Source organism: Hyla sarda, chromosome 3 (genome assembly GCF_029499605.1).
Source record: "Hyla sarda isolate aHylSar1 chromosome 3, aHylSar1.hap1, whole genome shotgun sequence".
Classification (NCBI taxonomy): domain Eukaryota; kingdom Metazoa; phylum Chordata; class Amphibia; order Anura; family Hylidae; genus Hyla; species Hyla sarda.
In genome coordinates, this window is record NC_079191.1 from 99478712 (window position 1) to 99486480 (window position 7769).

The window sequence follows — 7769 nt, forward strand, 5'->3', positions numbered from 1 at the left end:
CACCTTGCATACAAACCTATGTACCTATATAAATAAGAATGACTGACGAAGCGGTTGAGTTGTGCCCATAACCGCGTATGAGGGCACGCCTATAGAGGGCATACCCTATGGTGAATTGATAAGAATAAGGGAGGGTTGGGAGGGTACCTGAAAACCACGTACGCCCCGCCTGTATGTTGCGGGGGCGTTTTATAGTGGTGCCTCCTGCATGACCCCGCCTGTAGGTGCGGGGGGTGTGGGAATTCACGCCCCCTCGCACAAATTCAGCCTAAAGGCTTCCTACTTGTGTTCAGGGCTTACATTCGAGCTTCTGGTAGCAAGCGCTGAATACACAACTATGCAAACCATGCATGGACTTACCAAGCGGTTTGAGTTGTTCCGTACTTGAGATTAAACCTAACATACAAACCTATGTACCAAAATAAATAAGAATGACTGACGAAGCGGTTGAGTTGTGCCCATAACCGCGTATAAGGGCACGCCTATAGAGGGCAAAAAATCAAGAAGTAGAATTAATAACATTCCTGACCATAATAACCAACACCACAACTAGTCATGTCTATCTTCCCCTAAACTGTTCTTGCTAAACTCAAGGAGACCAAGAGAGTTGTGCCTGCTGGCTGGTGACCACATGAGCCAGTACCTGACACTGAGAAGATATGTTGGTGACGCCTACTGGGTCCGGCCTGGCACTGGAACGGGACCTGACTACGTGCTAACTGATTCGTTCATATTGACATGCTCACTGTGGTAATTGCAGAAAGGGGAAACAGAGAGCTTGTCGGGCATAACATGTCCTCCAGTCCCTGCTGATAAGTGGCAAAATCTTCATTTTTAGTTAAGTGATATGAAGAGTTGACTGGACTGTACTGTGAGCCATATCCTAACCTGCCAACATACCGTCACGAATATGGTCTCCGGAGGAATGGCCTGCAGTGAACGACGGGCCTCGTCATCCTGACCGTGCCTGCAGACTCGACAGATCTCAGTAACAATTAAGCCTAAGGACTATCATGCTTTCAGACAGGCATTAACAGAACCACTGTGTCTGCAGACATGACCGACCTCTCTGTGACTATCATACCTGTAGATTTTGACAGGCCTTGCATGCCCTCGTGCCTGTGGATGTGGAAGGCCTTTATGTGACTATCGTACCTGTAGACTGACAGGTCTCGCATACCATCGTGCCTGTGGATGTGACAGGTCTTTGCGTAACCGCTGTGCCTGGAAAGGCAGTCTGACTCGAACCTCGTACCTGTAGGCGTGACAGGTCTTTTAGTAACCCTCGTGTCTGTGGAAGTGATAGCTGTTAGCGTGACGCTGACATGAGTGGACAAGACAGATTAATCAGTGAAATAACCACCTATGAGTCGAGAAATTGTAACTCTATGACCTGGGTTAGGGAAACATTGACTAAGCCGTGAATCTCCCTGCAGGCGTGGCAGGTGGAGATGGTATGCAACCCCTGGGTTCATCTTTATTTATTTATTTATTTATTTTTTTCTGTAATGCGGGAGTGAATGGCAGCTGAGTGCCTGACATAATGTATGCATGGTGTAGTGAGATAGTGTATGCTGTTGCGCTGAAGAAGAGTCAGAACAGCATACGCAGGGGCCCCCACTGAAGACGTGTCAACCAGATGGTTGACCCACTGCCTATATGTATCGAGTCATATTGCACTGAAGCAGAGTCAGGAACAACAGACTTCACCAGGACCCCGACTGAAGGGAGTCAGACCTGAGGAACTTGGCGGGTGAGAGGACGCACGAGGCTCTGAAGACGTGTCAGTAGCAGCGTCAGTATGTGAAGCGAGTAACTGTGGTATGCAAACAAGAGTGGTGAAAGTAACATGGATCAGTGGGTACGTGTTGTGAAGTACCTACATAAGAGTGTACATATTTTCTTTCATATATATATATATATATATATATATATATATATATATATATTTTTTTTTTTTTTTTTAAATTTTTTTTTTAAGCGGGAGTGAAATGGCAGCTGAGTGCCTGACATGATGTATGCCTGGTGTAGTGAGCTGAGACTAAGTGTATGCTGTTGCGCTGAAGAAGAGTCAGAACAGCATACGCAGGGGCCCTCACTGAAGATGTGTCAGCCAGACGGTTGACCCGCTGCCTATGTGTGTCGAGTCATATTGCACTGAAGCAGAGTCAGGAACAACAGACTTCACCAGGACCCCGACAGAAGCGAGTCAGACCTGAGGAACTTGGTGGGTGAGAGGACGCGCGAGGCTCTGAAGACGTGTCAGTGGCAGGGTTAGTTTGTGAAGCAAATAACTGTGGTAAGCAAACAAGAGTGGTGAAAGTAACATGGATCAGTGGGTACGTGTTCTGAAGTACATACATAAGAGTGTACGTATTTTCCTTCATATATATATATATATTTTTTTTTGAAGTGTAAGATCTCATGGAGTCTATAACCACAGTTACTCGGTGTAACCCCCTGTGGGCATGGCATATGAGGGTTACGCCAACTATCTGTGTTTCGCTAGATACGACGGCAGTTGTGAGCGTACGTTCAGTGCAACCCGTATGCGCACATGTATGGATGCAGCGGCACACGTGAGTGCGGTATGACCATGACGGTCACCATGCGGTGCTAAAGGTATGAGCGTTCGGCACTATGACTGTACTCACAGTATGTGGCGTGATGCGCGTATGTACTGTGTGCAATAATGGAACTGTACCCACTGCATGGAAACTATTATCATATGAACTGTAACAGTACTATAGCTGTACTCACTGCATATAACATTATGCGCGTGTGTGTTGTATACGACAATGTGACTGTACTCCCTGTATGTAACAGTATGAGCATGTGTACTGTGTGTGATACTGTAACTGTACCCACTGTGTGCAACTGAGCGTGTGTATTGAATGCAACAGCAAACTGTACCCACTGTAAGTGACACCAAGAGCGCACGTACCGTGCACGATACCACAGCTGTACCCACTGTATGTGACACTGTGAGAGTGTATTCTATACAATGACTTAACTGTACTTGCAGCATGTGACCCTGAACATGTGTGTGCTGTAAACGATGTGCTGAACCCACTGCATGAAACACTATGACATGTGTGCTCTATACAACACTGTAACTGTGTGCCCTGCATGTGCCACTAAGACCGCCTGTTAAGCAGGATGAATATTATGAATGTTTATATGTGGTGTAAATGCTTGAGCGTATGTGCAGTATAAAGCGGTGAGCGGTATAGTACTGACATAACGTAAGAGCAGTAAATGTTATGAGTGTATGTACCGTATACGTGTTGCGTGTGGTGTGAAGCCATGAGCTCATGTATCGTGCGAAGCTACGTGTGGAATACATTCTATGAGTGACTGCATGGTATGAGTGCTGAGAGTAGCTGCATGGTATAAACGCTAGGAGACTGCACAGTCTAAATGGTATGGGTGACTGCACAGTATAGTGGTATGGGTGACTGCACGGTATGAGTGCCGAGCAACTGCAAAATAAATTATGAGTGACTGCGCAGTATGACGCTATGAGGGAGTGGACTGTATGATGCTATGAGCGACTGCCCGGTATGATGCTATGAGCGGCTGCATGGTATGAATGCTGTAAGTGACTGCATGGTGTAAATGCTACGAGTGTCTGCACGGTATGAATGCTGTGGATGAACTGTGATGGTATAAATGCTAAGACTGACTATACGGTATGAAGCTTAAGAGTGGCTGCACGGTGTAAAACGTTAGGAGTGACTGTATGGTATGGATGCTGTGAGTGACTGCACGGTGTGAAAGCTATGAGTGACTGCACGGAGTGAAAGCTAAGAGTGACTGCACGGTGTGAAAGCTATGAGTGACTGCACGGTATGAAAGCTATGAGTGCCTGCACGGTATGAAAGCTATGAGTGACTGCACGGTATAAGTGCTGGGTGACTGCCAGGTACGGAATGAAATTCTAAGAGCGACTGTGCGGTATGAATGTTATGAGTGACTGTACGGCACAACGTTGTGAGCGGCTGCGTGGCATGGTCGCTACGTGAACCGTCAGCCACCACTAAACGTGGTCCGTGGTGACCCTGAGTCCGGCAGGGAAACCTGGGTGTGAGAACTGGAGGAGGGGAATTGTACTGGAGACTCCCCTCTTGGCAACCCTTAGATGATATAGCCGAGCCCTTAGATGATATAGGGCTGCCGCCAGTTCCCCGTCTGTTGGGAGGCCAGTGTGTTAAACCCGGCCGCCCGGTTTGTTTACAAGTTTTAGCTCCGCCCCCTCGCACACCACGTGGCCCGGCCGCGCCGCCCCCGGCAACCGGGGAGGACGCTGATCCTGCCGCCGGAGCCACAGGGAGCGAGGAGGAGAGCCTGGTGTAAGAACCAGGCCGGGCACCGTGACGGTAGTGGGCTCCGCCCCCCCTCCCGCGGCTGGGCAACCGAGGGCGACGCCGGTCAAGCCGCCCGGAGCCATGGGAAGCGAGGAGGAGGAGACCAGGCGCTGAACCCAGGTGAGGGACTGGCCGGGCACTGAGACGGTGGGCCCCCCCACACACCACGGGCAGTGGGCCCCGCCCCCCTGCACACCACATGCCCGGCGGCACCGCTCCGGAGCGGGGAGGAAGCTGATCTCGCCGTTCGGGCCACGGGGAGCGAGAGGAGCGGGGACCCCGGCAAAAAACTTCCGGGCATGGGGGGGGGGGGGGTCCAGGGGCCACTGCGGAGAGAGCGGAGGAGAGTCCGGAACGGGGGAACCGGGGACGGAGTGCTCCGATCCTCTGCCTGAGCCCTGAGACCCCGTGCAGTGGAGTGTGGCGGGGGGAACGGGCAGACCCCCGGGGGACCTGGTGCGTGGGTGGGAACATAATTAAAGGACTGGAGGCCGGAGACCGGGCTTACTGTGGTGGGACCTCTGCACGCTTGACAACCACCGTTCCAAAATGAATACCTGAAAACCACGTACGCCCCGCCTGTATGTTGCGGGGACGTTTTATAGTGGTGCCTCCTGCATGACCCCGCCTGTAGGTGCAGGGGGGGGGGGGAGTGGGAATTCACGCCCCCTCGCACAAATTCAGCCTAAAGGCTTCCTACTTGTCACCATAAAGTATAATGATTTTACAGTCGGGAGGAGGTAAATATAACCAAACATAAAATAAATGTCATTTGGGAGCATAAGGGCTGTAAACGGCTGTCCGGGCATGCTGGGAGTTGTAGTTTTGCAACATCTGGAGGTCTGCAGGTTGGAGACCACTGGAATAGAGCATCACTTGTAATCGCATCCTTTTCCTTAGACATTTTATTTTATTTTTTTCCTCTGTGCCCATAGGTGTCGTCTGATGCTTCTTTCTGGCATGTGCTTGTTTATTTACAGTTTTGGCAGGTTTTTTTTTTTATGCAAAAACTGTTGGGGAAAAATTGTCAAAATTTTTTAGAGATTTTTGCATGAAAAAGGGGCAGTTTTTTGTTTTTTTTAATGGGCACTGTCACCAACTTTATTTTTTGATATGTTGTAGTACTTATGTACTACAACATATCTGTAATATATTTTCATTATTTATTTTTTCTTTATCAGGGTGATTTTTACGTTTGAAAACCGGCCACTAGGAGTCTCCCTCCTAGTGGCCGGCTGCAGCACGGCGTGACGTCACGCCTGAATTCGGACCAATTGCGGCCGGCCAATCGGTCCGAATTCATTTACACTGTGCTTGCTCCCTGCCTGTCAATCAGACAGGCGGGAGCGAGCGCATTGGCTCTCTGGCCACTTGCTCGCACATGTCGTCGCTGCCGCTGCCCCTGCACGCCCGCTGCCGGACTCTGCATGCAGTATCAGTAAGTATGAGAGCGGGGTTCCGGGTTTCAGAACGAGGGGGTGACGGAGGGAACGGGGTAGCGCCGCATGGCACTAACTTATAGTTCATCTACACAGGGTGCCTCCGGCTGTTTCACTACTACAACTCCGAGCATGTCCTGGCAGCCAATAGATATCAGGGCAAGCTGGGAGTTGTAGTGGTGAAACAGCTGGAGGCACACTGTGTAGATGAACTAAGGGCGGAAGTCGGTCCCAGCAGGCATCAGGGACGTGGTGCCTGCTGGGGAAGTCTGCCTGGTAGTGAGCACGCTACCAGGCAGACAAAAAGTTACTTTTAATATAGTTAAAAAAAAATTTAAAGCAGGGAGGGGGTTAGGGATAGATGGGTAATAGGCAGGGACAGAAAAAAAAATATAGGATGGTGGGAGCTACATTTTAAGGCTGAGAATACAATCGTGTGCATAGTACAAACACGTGTACTATAATTTTATATTATAACAAAACCAGGAATAGAAGCGACACGAAGAAAAACTAATGGAATGATTCCTACCTTTTTTCTGTGTCAGTTGCACTCCGGGTTTTGACTAAAATACTGACCAGAATACTACATTTGAACAAGTGCATTTGAGGCTCAAAATACACAGTGTGAACATAGTCCCAGGAGCTGTCTGCTATAGCTAATTCAGGGAATAATAGATCTAAGTGCAGGAAGTGCCATTGACCTGCGACATATACGGAGCAGACCATGTGTTTGGGGGGGGGGGGATTCCTCACCACAGTGCTCACCTTTCATGTCAAGCAGTTATCTCTCCCTCCATGTGACCACGTGACAGGGCTGTTTACAGGGCAGAACGAGTTCCCCGGAGATCAGACGCAGCCTGCACTGATAACATCCGGTACACTACACTGTGACGTGCCCAGTACGTGTGCATCCCTGATCTCCTTCCGTCACCTCCCATGTGTGTATGAGAGCAGAGGAAGCATGCTGCACAGAACAACCAAAATGTCACTCCGTACACCCAGCTTTCCCCCGCCATGTAATTTCATACTTTGTTTAATTCTGCACTACCCAGGTGCTGAATTGTATCCTTTTTATATACTTGCATATGTCCTGTCTTGTTTACCCTGCAGAAGCACATACTGCACAGCCCCCTTCATTAGTTTTGCAGTGGAACCACTGGTCAATGAGGTTCTGCAGCAGCACGTATTGGACAGCCCTATTCATGAGCCACTATGGCTATGTTCACATCAGCGTTGTTAAATGGTAACTCTCATTAAAACAAATTTTTGCTATTGCACTTCTTATGGTAAATAAAACATTTCTAATATACTTTGTTTAAAAAAAAAAAAAAAAAGAAGTTTTCTATGTTTTATTTGTGCTTAAAAAAAGCTCAAGAGCACATTTCCCCCATCTTATACACAGACTTAGGACTGAGGTCCAAACACAGAAAGTGCAGCCTGGAGTGCTGAGGGGGCAGTGTCCAGCCTCATCCAATCATAGCTCCTCTCACACTTAAAGGGGTACTACTGTGCTGACAACTTATCCCCTATCTAAAGGATAGGGGATAAGTTGCCTGATCGCGCAGGGTCCAGCGCTGGGACCCCCACGATCTCGCACGCAGCACCCCGCTCTCATCAGGCCCCCGGAGCGAACATCGCTCCGGGTCTGATGACTGCCAATCACGGGGCTGGAGTATCGTGACGTCTCGGCTCCGCCCCATGTGATGTCACACTCCGCCCCTCAATGTAAGTCTATGGCAGGGGGCCAGACAGCTGTCTCGCCCCCTGCCATAAACTTGCATTGAGGGGGCGGAGCGTGACCTCACACGGGGCAGAGCTGTGACGTCACGATCACCAGCCCCGTCATCAGACTCCGGGGCCTGATGAGAGCGGGGTGCTGCATGCGAGATCGCAGGGGTCCCCAGCGGCCCGATAAGTTGTCAGCACGGTAGTACCCCTTTAACTGCCACATGCTGTTGGCACT

General features: G+C 49.6%; 1 protein-coding gene across 2 annotated transcripts in view; it reads right to left on the minus strand.

Annotated features, from left to right (window-relative positions):
• The window catches only part of RHBDD1 (rhomboid domain containing 1), a 69168-nt gene extending 62473 nt beyond the window's left edge, over positions 1-6695 (minus strand). The window contains exon 1 of one of the 2 annotated variants that reach the window (XM_056564767.1): positions 6572-6695. The gene's annotated coding sequence lies outside the window, so the exon portion shown is untranslated. Of the gene's footprint in view, positions 1-6335; positions 6438-6571 lie in introns of those variants that run through there. The other variant, XM_056564768.1, reaches the window with a different exon arrangement.
• Between the last annotated feature and the right edge of the window lie 1074 nt (positions 6696-7769).